The 24,623-nt window shown below is 27.3% G+C and overlaps 1 protein-coding gene across 5 annotated transcripts in view; it reads left to right on the top strand.

Annotated features, from left to right (window-relative positions):
* Nucleotides 1-82: 82 nt before the first annotated feature.
* The window catches only part of LOC112683369 (tachykinin-like peptides receptor 99D), a 108,246-nt gene continuing 83,705 nt past the window's right edge, over nt 83-24,623 (top strand). For 3 of the 5 annotated variants that reach the window (XM_025554379.1, XM_025554375.1, XM_025554378.1), the window contains exon 1: nt 83-490. The gene's annotated coding sequence lies outside the window, so the exon portion shown is untranslated. Of the gene's footprint in view, nt 758-24,623 lie in introns of all 5 variants that reach the window. The other 2 variants (XM_025554377.1, XM_025554376.1) reach the window with 2 other exon arrangements.

The raw sequence follows: 24,623 nt of genomic DNA, 5'->3' as shown, positions 1-24,623 counted from the left end.
TCGCGGGGCGCGTTCCAGCAACCGTTTTTTTTTTTCCTCGAGGCAGTGAAACGCGATGTACAGTACACCGCGATGTGCCGCGCCGTCACCACGTGAGCGATATTATTATAACACGAGACTCCGTCCCCGGACCACGCGTGCAACGTTCGCGCATCGTTTCGCGGTGGAACGATTTTCATTTGTACGGCGCGTCGTCGTGTTGCGTTCGCGAGACCGTCTCACCGGTCGTGTGTTCGTTCCGTCGTCGTCTTCTCGGTCTCGCGATAACGCGCGTCGTTATTTTTTAAACCGCCTTCGCGCCGCGTGACGTTTTCACGACAGTGCCGTTGTGCTCCGGCGTCCGATTTTGATCGCGTGGATCCGCGCGTATCTCGTCAACGGATCTCAAAACCCGTCCGCCCGCCCATCGCCCGCAATTTTTCGTCAGTTCCGTTTCACCGCGCTGGCACTATGGCACCCGCGAGACGCAGTGCACTGTGGTTGTAGCAAGGTAAGGTGCACCACGGGGACGCGGTGAACGTTTTGACGGCGCGTGTTCTCGGAAAAAAAGGGCTCCGGTGCGAACGGTTTGGTTCATCTGGAAATATTTATATTTTTCCCTTCAATTCCTCCGCGCGAGGTACGTGTGTCGATTACGAAAATATACCTATAACGGTACATGCCTGTACGCAGTTCACTCAGATACTCATTTAAAAAGCTCGACACACGCAAAACAATTGAAGAAGACGTGGTTTTCAACCATCTACAGTTATTTAAAGTAGCTAGTTGACTTCAAACCTAAATATTAAGATTAATCCGAACTATAAAAATCTACGTATTGTGTACATTTCAAAACTTTTTTCTAATTATATAATATGATGTAAAGATGTATGATAAATTATACATTTTTTAATCAAAAACATGATTAATTTGAGTATATGTTATTAAATACAATTAATATAAAAATTTTAATTTAATTTAATGATTGATTTCTATAAAAATACGAACGATGGGTCTATAATTTTTAAATATGTATATTATATAACGTTTTGCTTAATCATTTTTTTTTATAAATAAACGATGTTCAGCTAAAATATAAGAATAAGCGTAAAAAAAAACACAAAAGAGGTATTTATATATTTCCATCTCACTGCCTTTTTGTGGACTTAAAATACGTGAAATCAAAATAAATAGCATGTAATCCACTAACTCATTCGCTTAGTGAATATTGTTAACGTAAAACCAATCATCACTCGCTATAATTGAATGAGATACCTTTTATTTTTCAACTGATATTGGCTTACATTGATTGCTCGGTTTGGGGAAAAAAATATTTATTTAAATGTTTAAGAACGTTTTTGAAAATCATATTTAATGAGGTTCTTAAATCCTGTTTTTATGAATAGTAAAAACGTTACTTTTTGTTTTATGACAAATATTATATTATATTATCATCGTTTAAATGTTTAATATCGTATCGTATTGTTTCACTTGTAGAGCTTTCATGTTGATGTAAAATTGACACGGACACAAATATAAAACTGTGTGCAATACTGTTACAACTTAAATAATCTCGTTAATAATAATAATAATAATAATAATAATAAAAACACGCTCAAAGCGAATGTGTTAACGAAAATTATTTCTAATTTTATTGTTGTTTTAAATGTCATTAGAATAATGAAAATAAATAATTATTTGTCGTACCGACAGTTGTTGTTTTTCCTAACTACGATAGATACTTTAAGTTTTTCTGTATGATACACACATCACGTAGGTAGGTAGAATTTTGGCAGAGGTCATAAAAATTACAGTTCTGTTACCTGTGTATTTTTCGTTATTTCCAATGGTGCCGTATAGTATTACTTATATACATCATCTATTGTGTTCTTTGAATTAAAAAAATAAAAGAGTCCGGTAGTAAATTCATGTCAATTTACATGATTTTCGTCCGATTGTCAATATTATTTATACAATTAAAATAATTGGAAAACGTCCACCAGTATGTATATTATTTCTACAAAGTATAATATTTATATATATTATTTTTTATGAAAAAAGTTTATTAAAAAGTGTAAAAAATTGTTTAATTTGTATCAAAATGGAATGTTGACCAATGATCATTTTTCGATTTATCTACTTAGATGTTATGTAAAAGAACAAAACGATAAAAATTAACGAAACGGTAAGAATTTACTATATTAATGTGTTGTCTATTATTAATAAAACGATTTATTATTTTTTTTTTTTACGGATTGCAATCATATTCTGCACGAATAAATCATCACAATCGAAATTATTTTTGATAAACTCACACTTTTGAAAATATCCATACGAAGATATTTTTTTTAGATTGTGTATGCGTTATAAATCCAAGATCCGAGATCTAAATGTTCAGAAAATCAAAAATGGTTTACAGTTAATACTTTTTTTATACTTTTATTGATATTATAAATACATATATATATACATAGCTATGATTCTATGTAAAATATTTCTTGGGATATTGTATAATCAGATATTTATATCTCTTCAGGGAAAATATGTTTTTAGGCAACTTGAAAAATATGATGTCAATGTTGCCTATTAGGTATTTTATAGTATGTAAAATATAATTTTTCTATAGGTGACTATAGATAGATATTTTATTAAGGACTTACATAGCTTAATATCTGACAGACTTTTACCCGTACGAAAGAATAGTGTCTTATTAAGTTATAGGCTTTTATTCGTTCAAAATGTTTTTTTCTGATAACTCTTAAAAAAATGTATATATGTATCATGCCTCTTTTTCTTTAAGCGCACGTACTTTGTAATTTAATAAACAATCATTGAAGCCTGTTTAAACACAGTCACATACTATAGGTTTAAAGTACGAATGTGTACACACGAAATAAAAATAAAACGAGCAATAGATCATCAGCACAAACTGTTTAGAATATAGAATTATACAAACTAGGTTCCTGTACATTTTTGTAGTAACTACGGATCGACGTGACATTCAACCTCATAAATAACAATAATATTAATTTTTCAACGTGAGATGTCATATTTTGACATAAGTAACAACTGGCATCATTTTTTATAGTTTGTAATTAGGTACAAATTTCTTGACATAATATTTACTATATACCGTGTATCAGTTATCAAAATCCAACAGATTAAAATTAAAGTGCACTGTAATACGATATCTAGTATTTCCCACGAGATACATTTTTATCCTTCAATTACATAGTGTACTACATGAGTATTCGTTTAAAATCCATGATACGTATGCGTTAATATTTTTAATTTAATCTCAAACATCAAAAAATAGTGCACAATGCGATACCGTCCTTTTTATTCTCAAGTACCCTTATTGTCCCTCAATATATTATTAACTGCTACAAAGGGAGCAATTTTTCCGATTGAATTGCACTAAATCGCCTTTGACACATACGTTAAAATGTTCGTTCTCCGTATACATGTTTTAAATTTATAATGTAATACCCTTAGAATTCATCAGATGTAAATTGTAGGTAAAAAGATTCGTATATTTTATTGAATTTTTTTCGCTGCAGTTGGTAATTAGTATACTTAATTTTCTTCAACTTATGAACGAAAAATTATGCTAATATAAATGACTTATTCGAAATAGAGAGAACTAATAAACGAACCTTTTTAATTTAAATAATTTCATCCAAAAATAATTTTTAGAATTTTAAACAATATATAATTACATTTTAATTGATTTATTTCTATAATAAACATTCAACATTGTAATAAAATATTTCACAAAAACAAAAAATAAATACTAATGACAAAACCACAAATTATTAATATGCAATGTTTCATATAAAATAAATTTGTGTTGAGAAAATTGAGTTGTTTTTAATAACAATATTATATAAGAAAACGAAAATTAAATTATATAAGATATACATAATAATATATATAATTAATAAAACATCAATTACATTAATATAAGATGGATAAAATAAAAATATAATTAATAAACGTTATCATGATAAAAATTAAATTGTTGAACACTGTGATTCAATAAAGTTATATTACTACCAGATACAGTATTTGCATTGTATTTATGTAAGAAGTGTTATAACAATATTATGACTTAAGTTTCATTGTAGTTAATTTTATTATGTTTGTGAATGCATAATAATAATATTATATTGGACTAACCTAACTTTTCATTGCTTGTTAAATTTAATTCAGTATGGATAAGCTTTGAACTTTAATATAATGTAAATTTTATAGGTTAATTATCATTTAACAACAATTGAAAATAATATTCGTTATTATTTTTAGTATTTATTGATAAGTTATATGTGTGCATCTCCAAAATATTACATTATAACTTAATAAATGCTATACCACTGAAATGTAGATCATTATTTTCATTATTATATCAAAATAATGTTTTGCGTTTTTCATTACAAAGAAAAACTTTTGTTACGAACATATTAGAAAATGTATATGAATATCGGATTTATATCTACTACTTAACAGTTTTTGATAGTACCTTATATAGGGCATGCACCAGTTGCCCCCAAAAGTACCTTTTTTCATACCAATTCCCCTCAAATTTACCTAGAGGAAAATGTACCAGTTGCCCTCACATGTTAATATATACACGATTAAAATATATAGCTCGTAAAATAGGGGAAGTAAATATAAAAAACATTAATAAAATATAAAATTATTTATAAAAATAAAGTACGAGTAAAATAGTACAATGTTGCGTGCCAACCGTTTGATCGTATTTCAGTTACTCGCTCAATCTATTCAACGCTTGGATGTGGGTTTAGTGTTATTCAAACTGTACTGTGTGATATTCATGGACAATGTTGGTAACTGGACATAGAACATTCTTGTATATAAGATTAGCGAAATAACCAAAAATCAACTTCCTTTAGTACTCAGGACTCAACTTGAATGCTTCGATTTAATGTTATATCATATACATTTGATTGAATTTCTTTTCGTATTAATTTGAATGGTCGTTTAGAAACTTCATCCACAGCTTTCTGTTATAAATTATTAGAAATGGTTACTTTTGTTAAATTTTTACGCAGTGAATGTTTGTTTTTGATAACCGATTTTAAAAGCACCGTTTCGTCTTCAATTAAAGACAGATTTGACGTATACGACTTTAATGTACATCGCCATTTTACACTAGCTTGTGTAATGCAATCTTTATAAAAAGTATAATTTAAAATTAACAAAATATTGCCCTTTTTACTACACACTCCCGTAATATTTTCCATATTTCTTCTTCTAAAATGTACTTATCAAAGACGTAGGTATACATTGTATCATATAATAATTTCTAACAACCATAAAATTACATATAAAGATATAATAAATGATAATAATTATCCACTCAGACGCATCTAAAATTATGCGTTTTGGTAAAATACTTGCTTTGCACCAAATAGGCTATTATTATTTATTAGTTTTTACAAAATACAATATTATATATTATAATTCCAATTTCCAAGCATATTTATTTTTATAAAAAATTTTATATTTTATTTATGATTTGTATATTTACCTCCCCTATTTTACGAGCTATATATTGTAATATATTGTAATATTGTGTATATAGTAACATGTGAGGGCAACTGGTATATTTTTAAAATCTCGATAACAGGCGTAGAGGGAAAATGGTCAACACCTCTTATATATAAACCTACTTTTTCTCATATTATAATTAAGTTCTATTATATAAATATTTATAATTGATGAAATGACAAATTGTAATATGATGTACTAATCAATCAAGTGCAAATTTTCTTTTAGTTTATAAATTGCAAACTGTGCTTATATATTATATATATATATTTGTATATCGTATACATAATTGTTATATGAATATATATGATACTTTTGTTTTGAACGTTTCGTATTTTAAGTGCTAATCCTATCAAGATAATCTAAATATTCTTAGCATTTAGATGACCAAATCACGATAAAATATGATTATTGATATCTGTTCATAATTGATAAAAGTAGATTTTTTTAAATTTATTCACGAACAGATTCAATTTAAGCACTCGAGTGCAGTATTTTTTTAAGATTATTAACATTACTTTTAAAATACTTACATTTTTATTTTCAATATAATTTTTGTTCACTGCTAATTATACAAATATAAATAATAATTAAAATATAAATTATAAATAATAAAAAATATAATAAATGTAAAACTTTTATATCTTACTCGTAATATAAATAGTTTAATATGTAGAAATTAATACAAATCTTTATGATTTAAATTCATTAATTAAAATTTAAAGTGAATTCTTAGTTTTAGAAGTTATTGGTGATTAAAATGAATATTACATTTATAAATATATAAACTAAAATTTATTTTATAGTCAAATGAATTGCGATCATTTGTAATTTGACTTTCATTTTAAAAAAAATTAAAAGGTTAGTTCAATGTAATTATCATATACGAAAATAATTATTACATACAAAGTTACTTATTTATAAACTAATTTCTGATTAAGATAGTCAAACCTACAAAATCAATATAAGTTAAGGTTGATTTGAAATTTTTCAGGATTGAAAATTATATAATAGTATAATTTTATATTTTATATTTTAGAATTTTAATTTTTTCTATTCAAATGATGTAATAAAATAAACTGTATCACAATGAGTCCACGTTTCTTGTCATGTTGTTTTAAATTTAGTTACATTATTTAATAATATTTAAAACGATTTATTTTCAGACAAGAGACAAACATAAAGTATTCATTATTATGGTATGGATACCTAACAATTATTAATACATAATTAATAAATAATATGATAAAGTAATTTGATGGCAAACAATGAGGCAATTTGTAGTATATTGTATAAGAATCACTGCACATTTATTTAAATTTCGAATGGAAAAAATGTTTTTTTTTTTTTTTTAATGACAATCCGTCAATGTGGTATGAAAAAAACTCGAGATAATACCTACACAGAATAACATTAGTATTTACAATAAAAAAATCATTTAAAAAGCTCAAATTTCGCCACTACACTACTGTCTAGTGTTTATGCTAATATAATGCATGTATAATAATATTATATTATTAACATTCTAACGTCTAACAATGATATTATTATGGCTATAAACCACTGAACTACATGCATATAAATATTCAAAAAGTAACATTTAGTATTAAAGTTTATGATTAAAATATATAATGTATGTTTCTTTAATAAAACAAAATTAAATCATCACTTCAAATATTGATGTTAACTGAAAAAATTCTTAAAAACCAACACGTTTAAAAAGTAATAAGAACAATCATCAATGTTCGTAAAAATAATTATAAATGCAGCATTTTAAATTTTAAATGTTATGGGAAAAAATTAAAAAAATGGTCCACTGTATATTTTGATTTCTTAAATATAAATTATTATTATCATATATGTAATACATATTGCAAAAAAAAAAAAAAATATATGACCAATAGATCATAAGTGTTTGTGTAAATCAAAATAATTAACATCTTTTGAAATTTATAAATCAAATTTTTAGGCAACATTTTTTTACATAGTTAATATATCATAATTTGTGAAATAACATTTTTTTTTTTTATTAAAAATTATTAAAGTATGTTTATTATAACAATGAGAACGAATTCGATATTAGTAATATGATATTTTTAACTGTAACATAACGGCGAGTGGGCATTCTATTGAATATTTTACTAATAGTACATCAGGTCGTGAATAATTACCAGTGGTGTAGTGATGGAAGGTTAGGAGTGGGGGGGCCCGGGTGGCACTTTTTAGGGGACGGCGAAATTTCACAGTAAATAATAAAATATATTTTGTAAATATTTGAACCATTTCATATTTTTAACGCAACTATAAATTCGGACCGAATGAAAAGAGCACGGAATTTTTCATTACCTACTTATTCTGTGACAAATTTGGAAATTCCCTTTCTTTGAATGATATTTTGTGCTTGGATTGTTTATGACTTATAATCAGCGAGCATGACTTCTATTACATATATATTAAGTTCAATATTGTTTATTACGTCTCTTTAAGAAAGTATATGATGCTTTGACAATTCAAAGAAAGTTTTATTCATGGATCTTCAGTTGTTTAGTTTACACTGTTTTGTAACTGTGATTTTTGTGCAAATAAGTACGTGTAGTGGTTATAAAATTATTGGATAACTTTGTGAAAATTTGAATTTTCCGCTACGTTTACTTGCATTGGACTGTCTGATATGTTGTTCAAGCTTTAATTTATTAAAATCCGACCATGTATGAGTTTTACACTCGCTAACCCAGGGTTCCGAACAAATATTTACGGTTTTCAAATTTTTGCCTATAAATAGATATGGTGTAAAATATACCTAGTTTTTGAAATGTTCGATAGTTTCTTTTATAACTCTTATATAACTTATATCATTAAATTTTTTTTTTATTTTAGCATCAAAAATGAAAAGAATAAAAGAAATTGGGGCGGAATAAGATAGTTGTAATAAGTATAAATATCTATAAGTAGGTTCTATTACCTACTTAAAATTAGGCTTCACCTCGACGATCGTATGATTAAATAATACCTTTGTACATAGGTGCAACGAAGGTAAAATATCTAGAGAGGCTACATCCCTCTTATCAAAACTTAAAATAATCTGTAATCACCCCCACTCTTTATACCATGCTAATACAGGTATTTTATTTGGATTTACTGCAGTATGTCTTTTGGTATGTGACACTATTGTAAGTTAAGTATGCTGTATGCAGTATGCCATATATAACATGGAATATTTATAGGGGGCTAATCCCCCTAGCTAATCCCTCCCTAGTTGCGCCTATACCTTTGTACCTATTATATCAATATTTGTAGTATGAATTTTTGTACTAATAAACGTGATTGTAAAACAAATAAATTTTTTTATTTAAAATTTAAACTGTATAATTCAAAATAATGATGACTGTTCTTGCTGAAAAGTTTTCTAGAATAAATGTATATAATGTGTAGTATACATTAAATTGAAATATCTAATTAAGAGGGTAGCAAAATTGTCTTCCACCCCGGGCAGCCGATACCCACACTACGCCACTGATAATTACATACCTATTGTAATCGGTTAACTTTTTATTTTAATTGCGTGCCATTCATTTGAGCATTATCTTAATGACTCTCATCCCACTTGTTTATTGCTTATTGAAATATTTTTCGATCAAATTTCATAATCAGTGTGAAATTCTAAGTAAATAACCGATATTAATTGAAATGTCAAAGTAATGTTATATTGATAAAGTCTATACCAGTGTTTTTCGACAATGGGTCGCCGAAAAATCGATAAGTTTTATTCAGTGTCAATCATCAATAATTTGAAATTCAAATGATGTGCATTCACAATGAATTGACTCGAAATCATCTTGATGAGAATAACAGTCCGGTGGTATCAACGGGGAAAGTCTTATTCAGGTAAAATGAACAGGATGCTGGTTTTATTATTATTATTAATTTATTCCAGTCTTATCAATTATAATTTAATTTAATAAATTACTTTAATAATAGCTGATACGTATACCAAACTAAACTATAACAGCTCGTATCGGATGTACAAAGTCCATGGGTATTATTTATTTTATTTTATTTTACGAGCTTACCCCTATGACAAAAGTAATAATACAATTATAATTTATTTTATAAAAAAAAATACTTGAACAATTAAAGGTAGTTTTAAAATGTGTCGAGTAAAGGTTCTACATTGTCTATATTTTTTAACTTTTTTGTTTAATAATTGTCCGGCCTTGCTCTCCGCATATCATACTAGTTACGCCACTGGTTTATGGTTATCTGCGTGCTGCATTTGTATTTTTTGCCAATGTATCATACCATTGATTATAGATAGTTATAGATAACCTAACCTAACCTAACCCTAACCTAACCTCTAGATAGATAGTTATATATAGTTATAGATAGTAATATCCATAATCAATGATCATACGTATGTACGTACAGTCGTAAACAGAGAATAATTTATTCGAATTATACAATATATGATTTAAATTAACATGGAATTCTGCATGGAGGTTCAAAAATGAAAATAGTTGACCAAAATTCAATATTTTATAATTTATAAATATAGTAAAAATGTTTTGTTTAATACCCAAAACGTATAAGTATGTAAAATTTATTATAAAATGTAATTAGGTCTACCCATAAAATAATCATTGAAGTAGACAAAATATCGTATTTTTCATAAAACATATAATATTTTGTCATAAATCATCAAATAGTTTAATCTTCTACTATATATATTTTCTACTATATGTGTAAGTGTTTCTTCTTCTAAAAAATAAGAATATAAAAAAATATTTGATAAAAAAATACAGGACACGTGCAGACCATCCTTTAAATCGGTACACGTATATAGATTATTATTGTAATAATTATTATATAAATAATATATAATTTTATACAATTTCCGAGAAAATTAGAATTTTTGGTAAACTATATTTATTTTTGAACCATCTTTTTTTTCTATTTGAATCGATAAAGTGGAGGATGATGCTTCCGCAATACTGCTTCCAAATTTCGTTCATTTTTGAACTCTTGTGCGCTGTTTTGCGTGGTTTTTTCATGCAACGCACTCAAAATCCAATAATAAAATTAATTGTTTGAAATCCCTATTCTGTATTAATACCATACAGCGACTCGTACGTGTACGTACCCGTATTCCTTGTACCTGTTGAAATGCGTGGGATAAATCGTACACTCGTCCATCAGAATCTCCCACAAAATTCGTAGTATTATCGTAGAAAAGCCTTTATGTTATACACATGGTTCGAAAGTCTGTGAGGTATATATAAAAAATATTCTACGTATTACCCGACATATTCGATAAAGGTCATAAAAGATATACATTTTTCCGAATTGCGTTCGTGGTTTTCTCACAATACATCTGAGTTGCGTTTGCGATTTTCGCTATTAACACGTCCGAGCTATACCCTCAATTTTCCCACGTAAATTTCACCTTTGTTAGTTCATGTCTCATCCAAATTGCTTATCGCCAAATGCAATTCTTCCTACTGTTTGAAAAGCTTTTCGAAACCAAATTTCTATCCATTAGCACAGTAAAATTGTTAATGTTTTTTTACTAAACACTTTAATTTTTTTAAGATTTTTCATTTTTTTAATATTGTTGCAAAATTATAACAAAAAAATACTATAATATTATAAGAGAAATCACGTGCATAATTAATTCCCAACAATAAATGGTTAGGAAAGATTTACAGTTCGGTTATCAATAATCGAGCTTATCACCAAATATATAGACTTTATTATGTATATTATTCTTGTAAACGTAACTCGGTTATCACGATGTATATTTTGATTTTAGAGACGCAATTCGTATGCAGCTGTATTGCCATGTCGATGTGCAATTTTGTGGAGCAATATTGGCACCGGTACCGAGAACCGTCTGTTTTTTCTACGCTTCACGATGATCATAATTAACATTACTCGAATACAATATTTGTAATAAAATATTAAAAATTAAATAAACATTAATAATTAAAAATTAGTAAACAGTTAATACTCGTAAATTAATACATAAATAAACAAGTAGTTTATGTATAGAAATAAACAAACAAACAAATGCTTAGCTTTGAGTATTATTATATTTGTAAAGTACTATTGATTTTGAATGGAAAAATGCATCATTAGGTTAGATACAAAGTCAATAAAATATACTGTTTATATTGTTTGTATATGACGAAAAGTTTTTAATTCGAAATCGGTCGTACTTTACAAATATAATAATACTGTAAGTTAATAATTTATTTACTTTTATGCATAAACTATTTGTCCGTTTAATTATACATTACAATATTTGTATTTGAAAATCAACATAAAAAAAAAATGATTTTTGATTATTTATTTTTTTTTCGTTTATATTTTCGTCATATCTATGGTTAATCCGCATGACAAAATTATTGTAAGGTATACAAAAATAAAGCATCATTGAGAGCTATTTTGTGATTATAAATAGTAATAAAGAAATATAATAAGAATTAAAAATAATTTAATAACGATTAACGATGTTAGAGAAAAAAAATGCTCACTATTCTGTCGAAAGCATCAGTTAAACACCTTAAGTGTAACCTATTTAAGGGTTTTTTTACGACTTCACCATGCAAGTAATCAGTCAACATTAACCGAAATTTGATTATATTCTTTTCAGAATCAAACAAAATATTTTCTTATGTGTTGACTTCTTATTGTAATTGTATAAATTTTACAGCAGTGATTGGTGTTTATTGCTCGTATTTTATAGAATCCATTGTGTATGGTCATATTTTCGTAATAATAACATGTTAAGAGCCTAAAATTTCCTTATGGAGGCATTCATTCATTTTTCTTATTTTAAAAAATAATAATAATAATAATAATAATAACAATATACTTTAAATCACATCTTTTGTTTTATGATTTTTTTCTTGAGATGTACAGATTAATTATAAGCACAATGAAAAATATAATTATTATTTGTTATACAAGTTAATTAGACGAGTACGAAATATAATTAATGTGGCGTGATATTTCATTGAATTTGCTTATGCTATTAACATGTGTTTTGTATACTTATTTAAGGCTTAATTGTCATTCGAATAATAAAATTTCTCACAATTGTAAGTTAAAATAATATCATATAAGGCTTTTATATATAAAACAATATAATTATATAAAAGTAAATACTAAATATTATTAAATCTTTTCAATAATTCGTCAAAACAATATTATTCCGTATGCTATTTTCGATGTTTAAACCATGTGCCTTAGTATCTAAGGCTCATGATATGGTTAATAAATTATCAACGAAATTCAAAAACGTGAAGGGTTAGTAGATTCATTTTTAAAAAATTATTTATTTATTCATCAGACTATAAATTATAAATATTCTGGAATGAGTTTCTACAATATACGTGATGATATATAAGTATAGTATCGGTCTCTTAACATATTTTCAAAATACCTATGTACTTGTTTATCAATTTTGATTAATCGAATATTTAATTTATATTACTATACTACGGAACCGTTTTAATTTATAGTTCGAGTGGATATATAGGTAAAATTGAAAACAAACCGATACAATAATATTAATGTATACGTGGAGTAAAATTTAGTTTCTATTTGAAAAATAGATTTTATGACAAAAATATTGCATTATAGCGTCAGTTTATCGTATTTATATTTTAAACCAAATCGTGTCCAATGATAAATGACATTTTTGATGGTGATTTATCAGACGGTAAATTTATCATCAAAATTCGATTGGATTCTAGAAATCTAAATTTTTAACCATAATCAAAGTCATTCACACACGAATAAACTTAGCTCCAAAAATAAACAAGAAACAGGGATTTTTTATTTTAAGATGTATTTTAAACTTTAGTGAACGTCCGAAGCGAGATAATGTAACGATGATTTAAATTTAGAAATGTTAAGCTACAGCTTAGACAGTCAACGGCCGAAATCTTCTTTGACAAAATATGAAGCCAGTCGTGCTCAAGTATCGGAGCTATTTGTAAAGAGAGCAATATGCCACTAGCAATCAGTTTAACGACTTGGAAATTGGCGATAAATTATATCCACCTTGTAATTTAGAGGTCCCGCAATCGTCTGGTATACGGCTATCACGAGAAAGGTAGCTCGAGTTAGACAACACCCCGGGGTATATTTTATTTAGCCATTTACCTAAATGTTGACCACAGGCCAACGAATGTAACGTATTAACTGTAGGCTCTGATGATAAAAACCGAAAAATAATTGTTGAGTTATACTCGTATGATCGATGCGCAAAGAGTGATTGATTTCAATGCGGCAAGTGTATTCGTAATCACCACTCAGTTATCATTATTAAAAATGTAGCTATATGATTTAATATATAATAATTTATACGTCAATGTATCATTAAGTCTGGGTGAATCTATAAAAATGTTTAATGTGTATTCATGTGTTAGATAGTCAACAGTATTGCTAAAAGTTATGCGTAAATCGAAATAAAAAAAAGTATAGGAAATATACATGTATTTTTAAGCAATTTATTGATCTTTTGGATATATTTATTATAAAGAAATGTGTTAACTAAATAATTTAGTAAACAAAACATAAATATCAGTTTAATTAGTTTTTTAGTTCAATTTTCCGACAATTAATTGTCTGTGCACTAACCTATTATCAATTTGTTGTGCTCAATGGTCGGCAAATCAATTATTGATTAGGTTATTTTATTTTTAAATATTGGAGAGTTGATATTTAATATAGAACGGGACATAAATCATAAATTATATAAACACAATAAACAATTTAGTGTAATGCTAAAGACAAATATTGCAGTTATAACAGAAAATATATATTATTAAAAATCACGATAACAGCGGTTGTTTAATATTTTTTTTGTATGGTTAAAGACCTTGTCTTAATTTATTTTCTCATTTACTTGTTATTAAATCGAAAATAGCCCAAAAGTTTTTTTTAAACTCCAACTATAATGGTGTGTACATAAAATTAATATTGATTAAAATCATGTAAAAGCATTAAAAACCAAGTATAGCGTGCGATTAACTTTAAAAAATTATAAGCTTAAGTCGAATTGTTTAATATAAAATCGGAATAAAAAATTAATAATAATAAATTATTTTTGCAGCTTTTTTATCAGTCACGTTTTGGTCACCAACATTTTTTGCATTAAAATGATTATAATTATAATGATAATTTATAGAAACAAGGGATCAGTTCACTTAGTCTTGCAATAGTGTTTTTTATGTATTCGTTTACGTACATTACAAATAGAAATATTATTCTTTCCAAAAAATCAATAGTTTTTGGAATACTATTTAATGTTATAAAACGTATACATACATAATACTATATTTTTGGTGACAAAAACCTCAAAGAATAATTCGAACAGATACAATTGATTTGATCTTGATTTTTTCCGATTTTCAAAGGAGAGAAAATTAAACATCATAATTATAGTTAAAAATGTGTATATCTTTTCTGAACACGTGCAGCAAAAAAAATTATATTTTTTTAAATTGTAGTCCTTTCGCAACATAAAAAAATAAATAAATAAATAAACTTACAACTAAAAATCAAATTAGTAACACTACGTACAGTTTCGGAATTTTTTTGAGAATTTTTATCGTTTACCAATAGTGGACTGGAAATATTTTTTAAAAGACTCAGGCTCCCAAATCGTGTGGAAAATATATTTTTTTTAAACGATATATTATACATGTCGGCTCAAAGACAACACGTTCCGAATAAGTAACTACTTCAACTATAAGAATCCGTATTCTTTGTAAGATCTTTTTCATTCCTTTGTATTATATATGCATTACGAATTACAGGTTACTAAATTGACTACGGTACGTGTGCATACGAATTAAGGATGTAAAGCGAAGTCGTAGCATAGAAAAAAAGACTCAATGTTTTATTAAGCGTTTTTTATTGCTGTATTAATATTTTTATTCTTAAAACATTATAGACATAATTTAAATATTAGCATCCGAGGAAGATCGTACCGTTCTATCGATCGTTAAGTTTCTGCAGATTACCGTGCTTATAATTTATGAGTCAAATATATTACTACCCCGCAATACAGCTCATGTTGCTGCGTTTATAATCAAATTATTCAATATGTTCGGATTCGACCATATCAATAAACTCCGTATGTTTGATAAATACTGAATGTTACGGTGATGTATGGTTGGCGTATACAATAAAATAATAATGGAAAATTTAATGTCGATTCGTATAAATATATTATATATTAGTACAAATATATCACGACAAACAATCATTGGTAAATCAGAGTCTTGGCGGCTACCAAATATCGATAAATAGTATTTAAATAAAATTAACAACCTTGTACTGGCATTCAGTAGAAACGAATGCCTGAATAAAAATTGATGGGTAAAACGAAAATATTATAATACATTGCACATGGTTATTTTTGATACTGAGTACAGTAACATAAATATTATTTTCAATGTTATACATTTTTTTCATGGTTCTTCACGACGAATTTATTTGTATTGAATCTGTTTGAGATTGCCAATATATTTTTACCCATTTGATTGTATGATTATTGTTATATATATATTTTTTTATTTTTTTGTAATCAAATTTTGTTTAGTTTGTGCAATTAGTTCGCAGACAATGCAAAATTGCGGATTGAATTCGAACGAATTAAACATAAATTAAATAAAATACCGACCGTGTTTTAGATGAATAAAATAAAAAAAAAACCATTGGTCCGGTATGGCATAACAATTTATAGATTAAAGCAAAAAAAAAAAAATTAAAAAAAATACATTTATAAAGGGAAAATTTTTAAATTAAATATTGTATAAATAATAATTGAATTTATACCAGCAACATTTTTTGACAAAATATATTTTTGCATTTCTCAGATACGTTTCTGCGATCAATATTTTGTTATTAAATCGTTAGGTAAAGTTAAATCGTTACACTTATGTGAATTTATTTGATAAAGCTATTTTGAATCACTCTAAGAAAGGTAAAAATGCGATATATCGCGTTATTATTCTTCCGCTAAAAACATGGTTAATATTTAAATAAATTACGTAGTGCGTTGTGTATCATTGTTGCTGCGCTCGTTAACTAGCGTTTCTACCTCTCGGATGGGGTTTCCGGATTCTTAGCAATGAAACCATCTAATTTCTCCGTCCACGTATTTAAAAAATAGCACTTATGTTGTTACAAGAATCCTACCACAAACACCTACCATCACCATCGTCAACTAATGGCTGTAGCCAGCTCCTATTTTTCATGAAAATTCGTACTACACATTTTTTAATGTACAATAATATGATACAGAGCTCCTTTCTATCTCCTTCCATATGATTATAATTTTTAGTAGTTCTTTTTTTATTAATCAAATTGCACATAACAATTAGGTAACTTACCAATCTGGTATTATTTTTTAAACTGAAAATAAACTTTAGTGTGGTATGAATCTGGAAAATATTTAAAAAATTTTATTTGAATGTTACATATATAGTTTAAAATTTAATAGATATATTTAATTTCTCATCAGTTGTCTTGCTTAAACTGGTTTCCTAAAAAATAACTTCATAGTTAGTAGTGTTAATTATTAGTATTTAGTAAGTACACAATTCTCGAATCCATATTATCTCTTTCAGTTTCGGACTACACACTTTGTGTCAGGGTTCACTAAAAAAATAGGGGATAGCTATTGGCTACTGGAGACGATTCATTTTCGTTGTTGATCCGGTAATTTATTCCGAGCATGTTTGTGTCTTGTCGATCCACTTTCCGCTCTCCTCCATTGGACTAATTTGCATATACACTAACGCAGTTCTAAGCAACCCCCCGTTGAAACGTTGATTGTGGAAATGTGGTCGCGGAAAGTTCGACATTACGTTTGGATAAAGTAGAAAATTATTCTATGATAATCGCCATTTGGACGGAAGGGGAAAGTTATTTTAAGACGTACGCGAAATCTTTCGGGGTTCCTTACGGTTCGGGTTTTTTTCTTCTCCGCTTATCAAAACGAGTACGTTTCGAATTCGTTTGCTTTCAAAACGGTATCAAGATCATGTGCAATGATCGACTGGTAGTAGCCAGTGGTAAATAAACGTCGAATGTGAGCCCAACGTGTAAACACAACCTCCGCACGACATACACCGTGTATCGGTTGTTTTGCTTGGCCGTTACGAACACGATTTCATCTACGATTTCGTCTGTGATCCGACGGAGTCGCAACGCCAAGTGTTTCCAATCGTATCGTCGCTGTATCGACCAGTAAAAGGCTATAAATGAAAATGCACGAAGTTCTGATGTCTATGCGACATGTTGGTTTATCACTGCCGAACAACCGATAATTTAAAGCATTTGGTCGTACGACCGACATTCACGAAATTTAAATTTATGTTCGTGAGTGAGTGAGTGGTAACATTTTTAGTTATAAACATAGGAACTAAATTCCTTTTCGGGTTGTGATACTGGTACAAGTGCCACTAGTAACAATGTTGCACTACAAGCGATAAACACGCTGCCCTTGGTCCCACGGTCATCACGTTGTTTAATGTTAAATGAAAATCCATGTTGTTCCTTTTATTCGTGTTTCCTGGTGACTAAACAATCGAACGTGAAATATTGTTACCCAACAAGTAACCCAAAAATATATTGTACTAATCCGTACGTAGGTAATGTTATTGTATATTTACTAATTTATACACATTGACATGTAGACCCGTTTCGAAGGATAATCGTTCATTTTATTTTTATATTTATTTAATCTCATATTGCGTCAACATATTACACGTTATTACAACGTACATATATTTGTATGTAATTGTAATTATGTAACGTAATACGGTTAACGGAAGATAATATTGAAGTTGCTATGTTAGGGAGTGTAATTTTATTTGTTATGGATGTTAAAGTAATCAAGAGAGGGTTTAGTATTGGTTTATGATCATAAACATTGATGTGTTATATGATGTGGAACGGTTGATCAACTGATAGTGTTTTGGCTGTAGCTTTCACATATGTTGGTATTTTATTTGAATTGGAGATGGAGGTATTTCAGATTTGTGGTTCAGGATGTGCAACAGGTATTAAAGTGGAGTGTTTTTGATTTATTTGATTTTTCCGGCTTTATTTTTAATGCGGTTTAGTATACCTTTGAAGATTTGGCAACCTTTATCGTTAATTGAGGGATTTCCACCACGATTTGTACATTTTACTTCGTGTTCATCCCGTGTTTGAGTGCCATCATTGATGTAGTGATTCGATCCTTACTTCACATAACTCGAAGAGTGTTAATAGTAACTACGAGTATTTCCGTACATTTGACAACTATGATATTGGGGAGGATCGAGAGGTCTAATTGGACATTCGAATTTCACGATTGAGTTGAAGATTTTAATGATTTTGAATATTTCAGAGATATGATGTTACGAGCTAATACTAATTATAGTGTTAATGAGTTAATATTATATAAAGCCAGTGAATATTTGATTTTACTGTGAAGTATATTTGTATTGCTCATAACTAAGGATCAGAAGTTGATGCATTTTGCATTTTTTTTTGGAACTTTTTAGACGATACTCTCCTGATCACAAATGTGTTTCATTTGCATGTGAATCCGAATAACTAATTTTTGTTTTGCATTTTTTGGTGTTTATTACTTTATAAGTCATTTTTTGACATTTTTAGGTAATTTTCCCACACACACACACACACACACACACACACACACACACATATATATATATATAATATATTATACTATGATATACTTGTAAATATGATACGAACGAATATTTCGCTCTACCATTACTTTGATTATAGCAATAATATGGATGTGGAAGTAATATATTGTGGGTGCCGAATAAAAGATAGGTTCTTGAAGTTTTGAATTTAATGTTTTGTAAAGTATTTATATAAATACTATGTAAATAATCAAAAAAGAAATCTGATTTTAAGCATATGATTTATTATTTTTCATTTTTATCGTTCCACAATATTTCACAATTTTACTAAAGACGAGAATATGAGAATATGTTTACACACCTACTTTACTATTTTCAATAAATTGTGTTTTTATTATGTTATATTAATTATATTACGATTATTTTATAAAAATAGTAATTCTCAACATTATAAATTTCATGTATTTCGTGACTTAATGAACATTATTGTTCATTTTTCTGGTGAATTTATATTTTTGTTATTTTTTCAACGGGTATTCTGAAATAAAATTGTTATAACTATATACTTTCCAATATCACCATTAAAATACGTATCTATTTAACTACTAGATAACTATCGTTTTAAACATAACTTAATGTTGAAATCAAATTTTAAAACGTATTATGGGATTACAACCGTGTTCCGGTGTTTTTTCGGATGCCAAAAAATCGAAACCGTTCTACGCTAATTATAATAACAATAATAATATACCAACCGAAGAGCATTGGGTCGTCTAAATATGGACTCTCTCCAAGAACCACATCAGACGGTAAAGTTAAGGTTAAACGTTTATTTTAGTTTTATCTGTGATGTCAACCGCTTCCTTGATGGGGAGTAAAATATACAATAACACCTGTATCGGAGGTGTTTTTAATGTATTTCCAGCATTTCACGGAGAGCTGCATTAGGTTGAGACACGAATAAAATAAAAACAAGGTATAATATCGGCCGGATGAGAAAATAAAGTGACAAAATGTTTTAAATAATTTTGACCAGATATTCTGATTTACATACGTTTGACATTAAGCAATGGTTTGCATTTGAAACTAAAAACAAAAATATATCATACTGTTATTCTAGTAATTTTTGTGTTTATTTAATGTGGACGAACCAGTTGATTTATTATCATTCATTGTTTTCGGATCTCCAGAATTTAATTACTAAAAATCATTTTTGTTCGAAGAAATTGTAGACAATTACGATTGTATTAAATAATATTGACGGGCATGAATGTTGGAAATACTCCCCTCAATTTACTCCACTCATTTCTCAGTAAAAAAAAAAAAAAAAAAAAATAAATAAAATAAATAAACTAAAAAATAAATGAATCGTATACATAAATATGATTGTATAAAAGATTAAAATTAAAATTTTCTGGAGATAATTATTCCAGTTATAAATGTCATCATATTACGTTTCACTATACTTTCTTGATTTTTCTCTACATTTTTAAATACGTGTTTTATGACGTATACGTATTTCGAAGTTTAATTGTTATACATTAATGTAATTTGATGTTAATGACAGGGAAATGATAACGATCAAGATGTTACTTAAGCATTTAATTTAAATAATTGTAAAATGTATTTACCATTGGTGGTTGTGACTGTTATTTATAACGTAAATAACATAATATATTAAATTAAACTTCATGGATGTGTTATTATTCTAAACACGGCTGTATAATTATTTTCTTCGGGTTGATGTACAAATGGCCAGAATGAGCATTAGCATATACAGAGTCGTTTCAATGATACTTGGTCAAAAGCGGTTTATTAATCAAACGCGGAAATTTAATTAGAACCGCGGTTCGTGCCCGTTTTGGTCTTTTTAGGTGCGATTTAGTTTTCTGTCGCTCTGAATACCGATGTATCGTTTTTAGGACACTTTGCTCTCCATTAAGAGGTTTCCATAGCTGCACGCTTCTCTTGATAAAATATTTTTCGCATTTTTTATATTCGCAATTTTATAAAATTTAAATGTACTTTGATAAACGTTGTATAATGTCGCATACTACTGTTTATATTGAGACAATTTAGTAAGTGTTATTTTATTTCTTGTGTAAAACTACTGCAGGGAGCATTAAAAATTATTTTTACTTTCAATCTAAGTGTATCTATATCCAACCTGTTTTTTCAATATATCTAAAATCTAAAAATAATGAATAATAATTTTAACAATAAAAATAAATTGAAAATTATATTTAAAGTTGTACAATAAGTATATTTTATTTTAATTAAATTATAATAAGTTTACCCGTAGTATTAATTACAAGGTATGTTAATTACTATTTATGAGACAAATATTTCTAAACATGGAATGATTTGTTTATTAAACATCACGTACCTAAATTATTTTATATTGAATATACATCCATTGGAATTATTAGCTAATTACATAATGCACGTTTAACTGTACAATTAGGATATAAATTTGCATTAAATTTAGATAGTAAAATTTCGAGCACTATTAAAAATGGAGTGCTTAAGTCCTATTTCTTTTGATCCCAAACATGTGATAGACTAAATTATATAAGTATAAATCATTTATAAATAATTATTATTAAATTATATTCACTTTCTCATATGATAACCATTTATTGTGATTTGAATTCTTAGTTACCAAAATAGTTTTAAATGTTTGAATAATATTTAATAGGAGACTTAATTATTTCAAGTATTTCTAATGTTTAATATACTCGACTTGCCCCACTCTCTCCTAACCGTACTAGACATTATTTTATTTTTTAAATTGTAAACGTTATGATTTTCATAATTGAACGAATCTCGGTTCTTATTAATAGAATTATAATGAGACTGTAAAACAATTTGATACTTTTTTTTTACCGTTCATTGAAAACTGCTGGGGACTTTGAAAAATTAAATATTTTAAGTAAAATTTAAGTACAATAGTATATGGTTCAAAATCTGTTGAGGTGATTTTGAAATATGTATGAGTGTTTAATTTTTAGTGAAAATTAATTTTCGAATAAAGAGAACATAATAATTAAATAATACTATTAGCTCTTTCATTTTGCTCAAAATATAAATTACTTTAAGTAATTTTGCTAACGATTATTTTTATGATAATCTCAACGTGAGTTTATAAGACAAAAAAGTGTTCATAATCAAAGAAGTTTAAAATTAGTTAATTAACATATATTATAAAACGAAAGTTGATAAAATGTTTTGCGTGTTTATTTTAAATTGATTATTAAACACTAAAATTATATTAGTACGATTTTATTAACTCGAATACATATTTTGTATATTTATAATGGATATTATTATATTAGTGTATATGAGTATAATTAAAATCATTAATAATATTACAAATTATATAACTAATTATGTCAAACTCAAGTAAAATATGAGAATAATTTAACGTTAATATTCTTTGACAAGTAGTCTCGAGTTGGTCGGATATCAGAGACCAATACATTAACAAAGTTTGATATTATTTTGTTACGGATTTTATTTCAGGTGGTTATTTAATACGCTCACATAAAGAAAATATTGTGTTCTATGATTTTAAAAGCAATGATTAATCATCGCATTCGAAGGATCCTTCCATGTGCAATTCAGTTTTCTATATAGTATTATGGTTTAGTGTTAATATAATTTTTCATATTTTAAGTGCTTATAACATACGTACAGGGCTAAATCTATGGGATGAGGAAGTCAGATACTTAATTCCGGGTGTAATTTTTTTTTTAATTATTAACTTTGTAGACAACAAATGTAATTCACATGGACAAATTTTTTCACTAATATTTACCTCTAAAAATACAAAAAAGGCAAGTATTTTCGAATGGCCTTAACTGTAATAAAGATTACAATAGATTATACATAATAAATCGATACCGTAATATTCAGCATAATTAATGTGAATGAATTTTTTCAAACTCCGATAGAATGCCGTTAGATGGTAAGATTTGATGCTTTTGCGAAATGTCGTTGCGCATCATAGTTGAAAAATAACAATAACAACTTACATTTTAAACTGATAGTTTTCAACCATGAACTGAGTCAGTTGAAAAAAAAATAAAGAAGATAATTGACTTTGATTTAGTGATTGATGAATTTGCCGTGATCAGTTAAAGAAAATCAAGTTTTAAGGGTTTTAAATAAGAAATGTTTGCACTTACATATTTTTTAAACAAATTAAAGTTAATTATAATACTCTACATCAGCGATACCCAATGCGTGTTCTACGGAATCCAAGGATTTTGTTGGACAATATCAAAAGTTTCGCCAGATGTAAGTTAATATTGAGAGCAGTGATCGAAATAAATAATGATCATTAACTTTGAGGAGTATTTGTTTTTCATTAAGTTATAGAAAAATCGGGTTAAGTAGGAGTCGGAGGAATTTTAGTTCCGCAAGATGTGAAATATTTCCTAAGGATTCCATAGTCGTAAAAATGTAGGAACCTCTGGTCTATATATTTATTGTTCTGTAGATTTGAGAGTATTTGAATATGTTCCCCAGGTGTCTAGATCCGGCCCTACATACGTACATGTATATTACGTGTTAAATTATTTATATGTTGTATTCACCCAATACTTGTATGTATTTGATTTCTGAAACTTTTAAGAACTATTGTTGTTAAACTTTGATTTGAACTAAAAACTATTTTGAATTGTAATATTATACAAAATAATACAAATCAAATAATTTTTTGTATTCTTAAGGTGTAATTTATGTTCAAATTTCAGCCGCTTTTAAGAATTCGTTTATTAAACGAAATTATATAAATGCCGTTTCGAATAGTATACTTTATAAAGGTGTTTAATATATAGTATCTAATAAACATAATGTGGTATTATAAGACTAATAGTTTCTTAATTTTACTCTGAACCCATTAGGTTAGACATTAGACACAAGAGTATTATTCAAAAAGTAAAATGAAAGATATAATGTAGTACGAAACATAGAGAATTCATTAATATAATTTTTTTTTTGTTTCATTTCGTATATAAATACAGTCAAAGACGACTAATTTTTGTGTCAATCTTTTAGAAGCTGCCGATTACTGAGTGATAAAATATTTAAGTACCAACTATTATTTTTATCTCTGGTGAAGTTATTCTTAAAGAGATAGACCAGTAATAATTATAAGTGTTTGATCGTATTATTAATGTTAATGCTGGTGTAAAAAGAATGTTTAAAATATTATTTATGAGCTTTTAATTTTTAATTAGTATCTCAAAAAAATAAACGCATTATAAATCCTTAAATTACTATTATTTATGTACAAGTATTTCGGTCATCGAAAAGGTCTAACGTTATTAGAACTAAAACAATTTTTATTTAATAACATTTTAAAAATAATTTTTAACAGTTCCATATTTA

The sequence above is a fragment of the Sipha flava genome, unplaced genomic scaffold (assembly GCF_003268045.1).
Source record: "Sipha flava isolate LNK unplaced genomic scaffold, YSA_version1 224_pilon_pilon, whole genome shotgun sequence".
NCBI lineage: Eukaryota > Metazoa > Arthropoda > Insecta > Hemiptera > Aphididae > Sipha > Sipha flava.
The sequence above is the reverse complement of the archived record's forward strand: the minus strand, read 5'-3'. Positions and strand labels throughout refer to the sequence as shown.